The sequence below is a fragment of the Pteropus vampyrus genome, unplaced genomic scaffold (assembly GCF_000151845.1).
Source record: "Pteropus vampyrus isolate Shadow unplaced genomic scaffold, Pvam_2.0 Scaffold24, whole genome shotgun sequence".
Classification (NCBI taxonomy): Eukaryota; Metazoa; Chordata; class Mammalia; order Chiroptera; family Pteropodidae; genus Pteropus; species Pteropus vampyrus.
Window position 1 is genome coordinate 5415642 of NW_011888805.1, and position 9872 is coordinate 5425513.

Genomic DNA, 9872 nt, shown 5'->3' on the forward strand with positions numbered 1-9872 from the left:
ACAGATGTTAAAGTACTTGGGCAAATCACCCTAAGCTAAATGAAAGTGTTGGGATTTGAATACCAGCTTATCACTAAAGGTCTTAACAAAACCAGTAGACAGCCTTTTGACTAGAAGTACCTCTCCTGTCTGTGTGCTTTCCCCTGTATCACGTGACCTCTCTTACTTAGGCTATAGCCAGTTACATTTTAACCTCAGACCTTGTTAGATCTCAAGAGGAAGGAAGCAGTTTATAAAATTCTGGAATGACTAAGAAATAAGGCAAAATTAGTGGCAGCCCCTTTTCTAAGTTTTAAACCAGTAAGAGTCTTTCCATTAGTGCCATATAAAATTAAATCTTGGCAATCATGGAAAAACTTAACCATGTATCTTCATGCTTTCGGATATCTTGATATTTAAAATTTTGTAAATTTTCATTTCTGCTTTTATTTAGATTTTAGAGGAGGTGCATTTTTCTAACACTGCCATTATATTTATATAAATACAATAAACCTAGTTATATAAATCTCTTATCGAGCACTTAAACCCAAATGCAGTTGTCTTGATTTTTATTCTTCCTCAAATTTTACCCTGACCATGAAATTTAATATTCCCATCATGTATATTTTACTGTGTTTTTTTAAATAACATGATTTTATTTAATAAAGGGCGAGTTGAAAGTTGCCGATTTACTATTTGTTTTTAGCATATATTTAAATTTACGACTATTTGGATCAATAAATATTATTCTGAATGCTTTTTAAAGTGACAAATATGCACATTATTTACTAAAGAAAAATATATATCTGAGATTTTATATAACCACTAATTTTTTTCTAGATACATGCACTCTAGGCTGCCCAAATATCACATTTTTTGTGTGTAAAAGGAAAAAGTGGAAATGTTAGATTTTCAAGAGCAAAGTAAATTTGGGAGTTGCTTCATTAACATGGAGATGTTATTTGAACTTCGTAAGTATCTGCTAATAAGAGAAAGGTACCCTTTATAGATACTTAGAAGGCTATTATTTTTACTCATCTACTCTGATAATACAATGCATGTTCCAAGACAAGCTGGGGGTGGTAACCAAGGGCTTCATTTATCTGAAATTAGAAGTGCCCATAATGGGTTGGCAAGGCTGTGGGCAGCATTGTGTGTTTCCCAGTTCTCTCTAATTAGCCATAGAAAAATATGAGGAATAGCACCCACATTATCCAAATTCTCTTTAGGATTTGCTACCTTAAAAACTATTTTCCTTTTGTTATGTTCAATGTGTATAATTATGCTTTCAGAAAGCCCTCTGCTTTGGAATTCTTTCTTTGCCGACCTGCCACCCAGTTGCAAGTCATATCTAGCAGCCACTACTGATTTACTGAAAGTTCTTTCTGAGAAGTTTCTAATGTTAATTAATAGATATACCAGATATATATTTTTTTATCTCCAATGTCTACAGCTTTTTGTAAATCACTTTCCCCATAAAGAAATTTTCCTCTGGCTCCTGGTTGCATTTCCTACATCTCTTACGACTTTCCCCTTGGTGTCCCCGTCCCCTGTCCAGCCACAATGGTTTTTCAGTTCCTCATGACCCTGAGCTTCTTCTTGTCTTAAAGATTGTACCGGTGCAGTTCTCTCTTCCTGGGGCACTCTTCCCTTGCTCTTCATCAGCCAGTTCCCAGTCCAAATATCAACTCTGCAGATACCCCTCACCCCCATTCACTATTACTCTCCCCTACCTATTTACTGTCTATCAATTATCATTTTCTTCTTCATGTTACCTTTTATGATTCAAAATGGTCTTATTTATTAATTTGATTGTTATCAGTTCCCCAATGGAGTCTCATAGAACCCAGAGGCCTCATCTGCTTTATTTACCTCTGTGTCTTTAGCTACTGAACAGTGCCCTACAATACAGTATTTAGAGTACTCGATACATTATTTGGGGGATGGATGGAGAGAGAGAGAGAGAGAGAGAGAGAGAGAGAGAGAGAGAGATATGTCTTAATTCAGTAACTAATCTGTGGACGAAGAAATTAGAATCCTGACTGCCTCAGGGGCACGTTAACTGGGAAGGAGCACAGAAGAGCATTCTGTAGTATTAAAAATATTCTCCATCTTGATAAAAGTAATGGTTACACAAACACACACAGGTTTGCAAAAATTAAGCTAGTTGTATACTTATGATTTTTTTTGTGTACCTAAATTAAAAAAAAAAATACTAGCTGTTTTTTTTAACGTGGATCTGTTTTAACTATGACCCTACTGATTTCATTATGTAAGACTTTATTGAGCTAAGAGAGTCTCATACTTTTCAGTGGCCGTGCCACGGCTCGTACACAGTGCCCAGGAAAAGATAAGAAGGCAGGAGTAAAATACTAACTTTAAAACTCAGACTATTTATTCGCCATAATACATAGTTGACATAGTCTCTGTTAGCTAAAGATTCCACAGTCGAGAGAAATGATTTAAAAACAAAGATAGATAAAACGAGGGCATGAGGGGACAAGGAGTATATCAGTTTACTAGAACAGAAGTTTTTAATATGTTTATATATGCAAAAATGTCAGTAGGAAATGACATACTGAATAAGTGTTTTTTTTTAATGAAAATCTTCAAATAATTAAATCTTAACCCTCTCGAGTACAAAATATTTAAAAAATGATTTAAATTTTCTTTTGCAAATCTTTCTAAACAAATATGGATTTCTTCCTTCTCTTATACAAATGTATTGCTGTGACACACATCTGCTGTTTGGGTTCATCATGTACTTCGATGGTTACATGGGACCATCCCAGTGTTGTGATCCCAGTAACAGTGGATAAACCAGCCCTCTGCCCATCTGTGCAACTTCAGTATCTTTTTGCCTGCTGAGAGCACTCTCCTTTGGGTCTGAAATAATATCCTCTACCAGCATATCTTCTCTTTATGTAATGCTTTTTACTTGCTACCTTATTTTACATGAAATATCTAGCTATGGGCCTTACGCATGGCACAAGCTTTGTGACAACTATTCGACTGATTTTTTTTTCCTTCTCTTTACTCAAGGTTCAAAACAGGGTCAAATCTATCAGAGATCTGACTAACAGATAGATTGGGAGTGGGTCAAGTCACTCTTTTCAGAAATCCTAAAAATTTAAGGACTTAGGTAGCAATAAAAGACTTCATTGGCTAAATTAAATAAAAATACATTTGTCCAAGATGTTTTAAGGTTGATAATGAAAAACAATTCTCGTCTCTGAGCATATAGCATATCAAATTTATAAGGCATTGACTTACTTAAAATCTCTATCCCTTCATCCTTACCCATTATTTAGCCACCCTCACGTATACATCAATGTCTTTAAAATGGGAAATTGATGTTTTGCCCTAAGAAACCACTACAAGAGCTTGAAAGTGAAGGTCTTTAATAAGCTCTCTTCCTAGTTTTCTTCCTTCTGATCTCCTCTCTTCTTATCCCCCTTTTTTTCTGTTCCTGCTGGATTGTTAAGAGTTCTCATTTCAGAATCTATGGCTGTAAAGAAACCTCACTGTATTTTGGATGAGGAAGTAGAGGCCCAGGGAGAGGAGGCAAACCTCCTGCTAGTCCAAGGTCAGAGCTGGGACCTGTACTCTGAGCTACCTACCTCACTCCTGCCTAAGAAGCTTCTTTCGTGATATGTCCTCTCCATGGGACCTAAGCAGAGGCAGCCTCACTGGGTACCAAAAATCTTGTTTCTGCTTTTTCTCTCTCTCACTTCGTATTTCCACATCCTTGTTCCTTCAGTCTGTGTCCTATACCTAGACCTCTAGTGTACCCCATAACAGTCCTACCCAAGCTGTGGACCTATCTGTCTCACCCTCTCCAAACCTCCCCATGCCATCCCCATCCTAAGCTTTGTCAAAATAAATCAGTTTGAGTCCTAAGCTAGCTGTCACTTTGAAAGGCAATCTAATAAATTAATCTCTCATAAGATGTTAATGATGTATTAAGAGCTAGGATAATAAGAGCTTGCCACTCGTATTTGGCTTGTAATGGAAGATTTCTATAGGTCAAAGCCTTAACCCAGAGCAGTAACTCTTAAGTGGAAGAAGTTCTACTATTTTGGAGTGAGGGGAGTGTGATGGAAAAGAAGAGGATGAGAGAGGGCTAATGTGACGCTCTTAAATTGTTAATGATGTATGGTAAGTTGATGTTCCCCTATATCTAAGGGAGCAGTTCCAGCTTCAGTAATCCTGAACAGAGTCTTATTCCTACTTTGACTATTTCCTGGTCTGATCTGTTTTCCATGAGAGACCATTGAACTCATCTTCCTTAGGATAGACGTAAAGAGGGCATCCCTTGAGTGCTCTCTAGAATGTAAGAAGCTAGTTTCACTATCAGCCTGGACTGCTGAAATGTTCACTATCTTCCTTCAAACTGTGAACATGGGGTGCTAAGCCAACCAAGAAAGCCATCAAAGTTTGTTTGCATCCTGTTCATCCCCACCGACTTACCTCTCCCTCACCCTTCTCTGCCCTGTGTGTTCCTAAATCTGTGCTCTAGAGTGCCTTCATCCCCTCTCCACTCTGCCCATCCCTGGGGCTGGTTCATTCGCTGGGGCTTTTTCTTTCCTAACGTATTTTTGCACAAATGAAATCTGGTTAAAGTGATAGTCACAAGAATATCTTTGAAGAATAAAAAGGGCTAACTTGCCATAAGGGATCACGTGGAATCTCAGGAATGTGATAAAGAGGGGAGTAGATATTCTCAGGCAGCCAGCCAACCAACCCCAGTTCAATCTCAGGGGCAAAGTGGAAGGCAATGATTCTCAAGCTTTAATTAAAATAGGAGTCACAGGGAGATCTTATTCACTATAGAGTTTCCCAGGCCTTAATTCTGAGGATTCTGATTTGACCAGTTTAAGGGGCAGCCCAGACTTTTAAATAAGCATTTTAAGAGCTACTGCTGCAGGTGGTCTTTGGAATATACCTAGAGAAGCACTAGGTATATGTGGTTGGTTGGATGTCCAAGAGCTCTGCCCACCCTGTGAAAGCTAGGAGGATGACGGCACTTCATCCTGCAATCCTACACAGAGCAACATTGAGTCTCAGTAAGTATGGCTCTGGCTGATTGGTCCTTAATAAGCACCCACTCCCTCCACTCTCAGCCAAAGGTGGTTATAATAAGATAAATAGCCTATCTACATTAGAGTGTTTGGCTTGTATCCTATCAGCAGTTAACAAACAGGCAGCTTTTCCCTCAAAATTCTTTTTTTTTTTTTTGACTAATTTTTAGAGGCCTAACTAGTCTTCACCCCACAAAAAATCATGACACTTCTTAACTTCTCTGTATATCAGTTAAAGCAGATGAGTAGGAAGTGGGAGCTCCATCAGAAGGGCAGTTCTCAATCATCCGTCTTTACTAAGACCGAAGGCTCTATTCCAGTTATTCATAAGAAACCCATGGCAGGTAACCCGTTTAATATTTTATTTATAGTACTGTAAATTTATCTGTTGGAATGGCATGCCAGTTAGTTCATTAAGCACAGTTTTGCAAAGGGATTTATTAAAGAGATTTATAAAGAATTTACAGCCATAAGGAATCAAGCACATCATCTTGATCAACTTCCTAGTTTCAAAATTGAAATATGAAGGCCAAAAATGTGAGGGACATAGCGGACTCCTTCTTCCTCCTCCTGTACAGCTTCTTTTCAGAAACTGCTCTTTTCTACTGCAGGTTGTGGGTCTGACCAATCAGATCACCTACCGCCCAAGACCAGTACTTGTTTTGGGTGCAAGGACATGCCTAAGGCTGCCTGAGCTATCTAAGAGGGTCTTTTCTCATTATGGTTGCTAAACTAGTAAAACAATAATCTAGGACTGTTGCCACAACCGTGCAGAATGGTTGCCTGAAGAACAAAGTGAAGCAGAGAGATAAGAAGAGCTGACGGGAGGGAGAAAGTCTGAACCAGGATAACATTGTTTGAGCCCCAGGATCTCCCTGAGTTAAACTTTAGTACTTAACTTCTAGTTGTTTGAGTCAATTGAAGTCCCTTTTAGTCTTCACCAGGTTTGACCTGAGGATTTAAACTTGCAACTGAAGGAGTCCTACTGGCAACACAACTGTGCCTGGTTCTAGAAGCTTTATGTACCATGTCTCCTGGTACCTGCCGGGGTATATCAGCCTCCATATTCTGTGGCAGTATGTCCTGAGCTTTAGAATGCTTAAGAATCAGCTGCCTCATCTGTTAAAAATGCAGATTCCTGGGCCCACAAAGATTCAGATTCAGATTAAGGATTGACGTTAGGGGTCCTCTTTGGTGGTGGGATCAGGTCATCAAAACTGATGTATATTTGCATTTAAAAAATTTATTTTAATTGTCCAATTACCCGATATCCTAATATTCACATTATACTATTTCATCCGGTCTTTTAAAGAGGCATTTAAGATTTCAGCTAACATACATTCTAGTGAAGTAAAACGCTGTCTGCTACTTTGTTTGCTCGGCTCTGGGAGCTTGGGCAGCTGCTGTTGTGTGTGCTGAAGGGAAAATTGGATTCTTAAAGAAACTACTTAATCTTCTCTATTAAGCAATTAAATAAAATGGACTCAAAGTATGTAGCAGGTGGGGTTGGAAGTGAAAATAAACTTTGAAAATCACGTTTTGCGCTTTAAGTGGATGTTTAAAAATGCAATGGAATACATTTAAGAGAAGATGATGATTGGGGGAGTTTTATTAAACGCTTCAAGTTAAGTCAAGAAGAGCTGAATATTAACGTATACAATGAAAAGAGAAGCCGATTAAATGGAAGTAGGCCCTGAATTTAAATGAGATCAACCTAAAAGGTCACAGTGAAACTTATTACAAATCGTCCAGATTTTTCTTCTTAAAAAAAAAAAAATATATATATATATATCTTTTAAAATATGGATCACCACTTTATGTTGTAGAGTCGTCCTTCAAGGCAATGTCACCTTTGAATGGGACCTCTAACATACCGATTATAGGTCAAAATGAAAAACAAAACAAAACAAAACCGAAACCAGCAGTGCTATCCGCAGTCATTAAAAGGGCTGCCTTCCCTTTTAAGGTATTCGTTTTTAATGAATAGGAAAGGGAATATTTGATATGTCTTGACATTTTGGACCCTTTCCGCGAAATCTGAAACTTGAGACGCGAAACATTCCGCAGTTGGTGAAATACCTGCCTTAAAACCAGAACCACAGTTAAAGTCTTTGGCCCGGAATTCCAGAGACTCATTTCCACCCCTCCCACGGAGTCACCTGCTCAGGGGGAACCCCGGCCAGAAATCCGGGTCGCTCCAGGTCAAATCTTGCGTCTCTTGTTTACTCCGCCCCGGGCAGGGCGGCGGCGCGGCCGGGGGTGGGGAGGGCCGCTTGGGCCCCCGGCGCCCTGGGCACTCGGTTCCGCTCGCCTCGGCTGGGCTGCTCCGACCCCCGTTAGGGGTGGCGCGCGGTCCCCGCCGGGAGGGAAGACCACCCGGAGGAGGCATTCTGGGCGCCAGCCCTGCCCGGCTGCCTCTCTCGCCGCTCCCGGGCCGCCGTGGCCTCCTGGGAACCTCCCCGGAGGGTTCACAAGAGTCCACACATGCATGGTGACGGCTCGAGGGAGCCCCGGTGTCCCCCGGGTGTCGCCGGGCCAGAGAGGAAGCCCAGAGCTCCGGCCCCCACTCGCCTGGGATTCCCCTGCCCCACGGCTCCGTTCTCTCCGCGCTGGGTATGATTTCACTCGCGTCCCTGCAGAGAGAGGAGCGCGCAGGCTGGAGACGGCGGCTGGCCCCGGGTCCCGGAACGGCCCACCAGGAACCCGGCAGCTGCTTCTGGAGCCGCTGCCCAAACCGATTTGAATACCCCGGCGAGGGCGAGCCGCGGTCTCCGAGCTGGGTGCGCCCCGGGCGCCCCGGCGAGTGTCCCCAGGGAAGGCAATTGGGGCATTTCGAGCGCGTGAAAAGTTCGTGCTTCTGCAGGGGCACGGAAAGTGCTAGTCAAACACTTTGCAAAGCTCCAGACACGCAGCCAGGAGCTACGGTCTGATTTTGTTTATCTTGACCGATAACATAACCGTGAGTAGAGACGGGGGCGAGGGAGAGGAAAGGAATCAGAGGTACATGGACAAAATAATAATGACAGTACTAATTATATAATTCGATTTGTCATCAAGACAGGAAACGATTATATTGGAAATGAGGAAGATGGGGGATGGGGAAGGAGGTTTCCATATCCCTAAAGGAAATTCTCAGGCTCCTAGAGACGTCCAAATTCTTCTTTTTGATTCTTTATTTTTCCTTTCCTTTTTCTTCTATTTCTCCTTTTTTTTTTTTTTTGCATGACAAGTAGAGACCGGCTCTCCGGGGAGTTCCCCGATCCCAGCAAGCGGGAGCGCGGCCCCGATCTTCCCGCCTGGAGCGGCCGCAGCGGGGCCCGGCCCGGTCCTCCCGGCCGCCTCCCTCCCCCGTTGCCCCTCGCGCCGCACATCGCTTTCTCGTTCACAGGCTCCAGACTGGTTTTTCTGGTTCAGCTTCCCTCCCTGGGACGCGCTGGGGGATCCGATGACGTCGCTGGCTGAGTCTCTCCCTCTTCCTCCCTCCCTCGTTCCCTCCCTCCGCCTCTTCGCTCGCCCGCCCTCGCCGCGCACTCCTCCTAGTAACTTCTGTTCGGGGAGGCGCTGCCAGGAATAACCCGGTGCGTCCACAGACCGGGAGGGGAGGCGGCCGCTGCGGCTCCCGCACGCACAGTGCTGCGGCCCGGGCCTCGCGGCTCCCTCCTGATCCCGGCGGCCCCTGCCCCGGGCCCATCTTCGTACAGTGTCAGAAAAATAAATAAAGGAAAGAGGAGCCTGGGCAGGCGTTCGGGATCTCTTCCCTCCCTCCGCGCCCGCCCTCCCTCTGTCCTTAAGGAAATGCTACCAGACACCCCCCACCAGACACGCTCAGCCTTGGCGAGGAGCGGCCGCCGCGGCAGCAAGAACAAGGGCACCAGGGGGGTTCCCTGCCCCCCCTCTTCTTCCTCCTCTTCCTCCTTCTCTCCGTCCTCCTGCTACTCCTCCTCTTTCTTCTCAGCGGTGACTTTCCAGGTGAGCGGCCGCCGCTGGTGCGAGGATCCCCCTCGCCCTCTCGGGCTCGGGCCGCCTCTTCGCGCACTCCTCCCACCCCTGTCACCCGGAGGCGGCAGGGAGCTGACAGCCGCCCGAGGGGCTTGCGGCCCGGAGGCGGGCGGCTGGCGGGAGGCGGGCTGGAGGTGAGAGGGTGGAGAGGAGGCGAGCCGGGTGCCTCCGAGCGCTGTCTCTCGCTACTGGAGGAGGGTCTCCATCAAAACATCTTCGGTGACTGTGGCACAAGTCTTGGCCAAGTTGTGTCTTGGACATTGAAGCTCCCAGGAGCCCAGAGCAACTTGGAGGGTCTCCTGGCTGGTTGACAATATTCCTACACGTCTCGACTTTGGGGTGCTGGGTGCAGCCTGGGGGTGCGTGGAGGGCGGACCGAGCTTTTGGGAGAGCAGAGCGGCGGGAATCTAGGTTCCTCGGCTCGGTAAGTGGTCTCGGGGCTGTATTTTTCCTGCCTCCTGTAGCAATAGGAGCTTGTTTTCACTTTATATCAAAATCGCCTCTGCCGGACTCCATCGCCTCTCCCGGGCGCGCGCCCCCGGCCGCTTCCCGGTTTCCGAAGGTGAGGGTCGGAGGGGGCGGGGATGGGGGAGACCTCGGGAAGGGGGTCCGGCATTGGGAAATGCGGGGAATACCCTGGCCGCGGATCTATGCAGATGAGGGGAGGCTGCTTTGCGTAATGTCCTGGGGGGAGGGGGCCCCGCGCGAGCGCTGGAGGCTGGAATGTGCCTGGTTACTAATGAGCGACGTGCACCGGCGCGCACCGCCCGGCCACCGCTGCGGCAGCTGCGGCCGCCGGCCGCCCGTCGTCAG

The 9872-nt window shown here is 45.3% G+C and overlaps 1 protein-coding gene across 3 annotated transcripts in view; it reads left to right on the forward strand.

The window, feature by feature from the left end:
- The first annotated feature begins 8603 nt into the window (after positions 1-8603).
- Positions 8604-9872, forward strand: part of HIVEP2 (human immunodeficiency virus type I enhancer binding protein 2) — a 185693-nt gene continuing 184424 nt past the window's right edge. For 2 of the 3 annotated variants that reach the window (XM_023528378.1, XM_011356136.2), the window contains exon 1: positions 8604-9483. The gene's annotated coding sequence lies outside the window, so the exon portion shown is untranslated. The remainder of the gene's footprint in view (positions 9484-9872) is intronic. The other variant, XM_011356134.2, reaches the window with a different exon arrangement.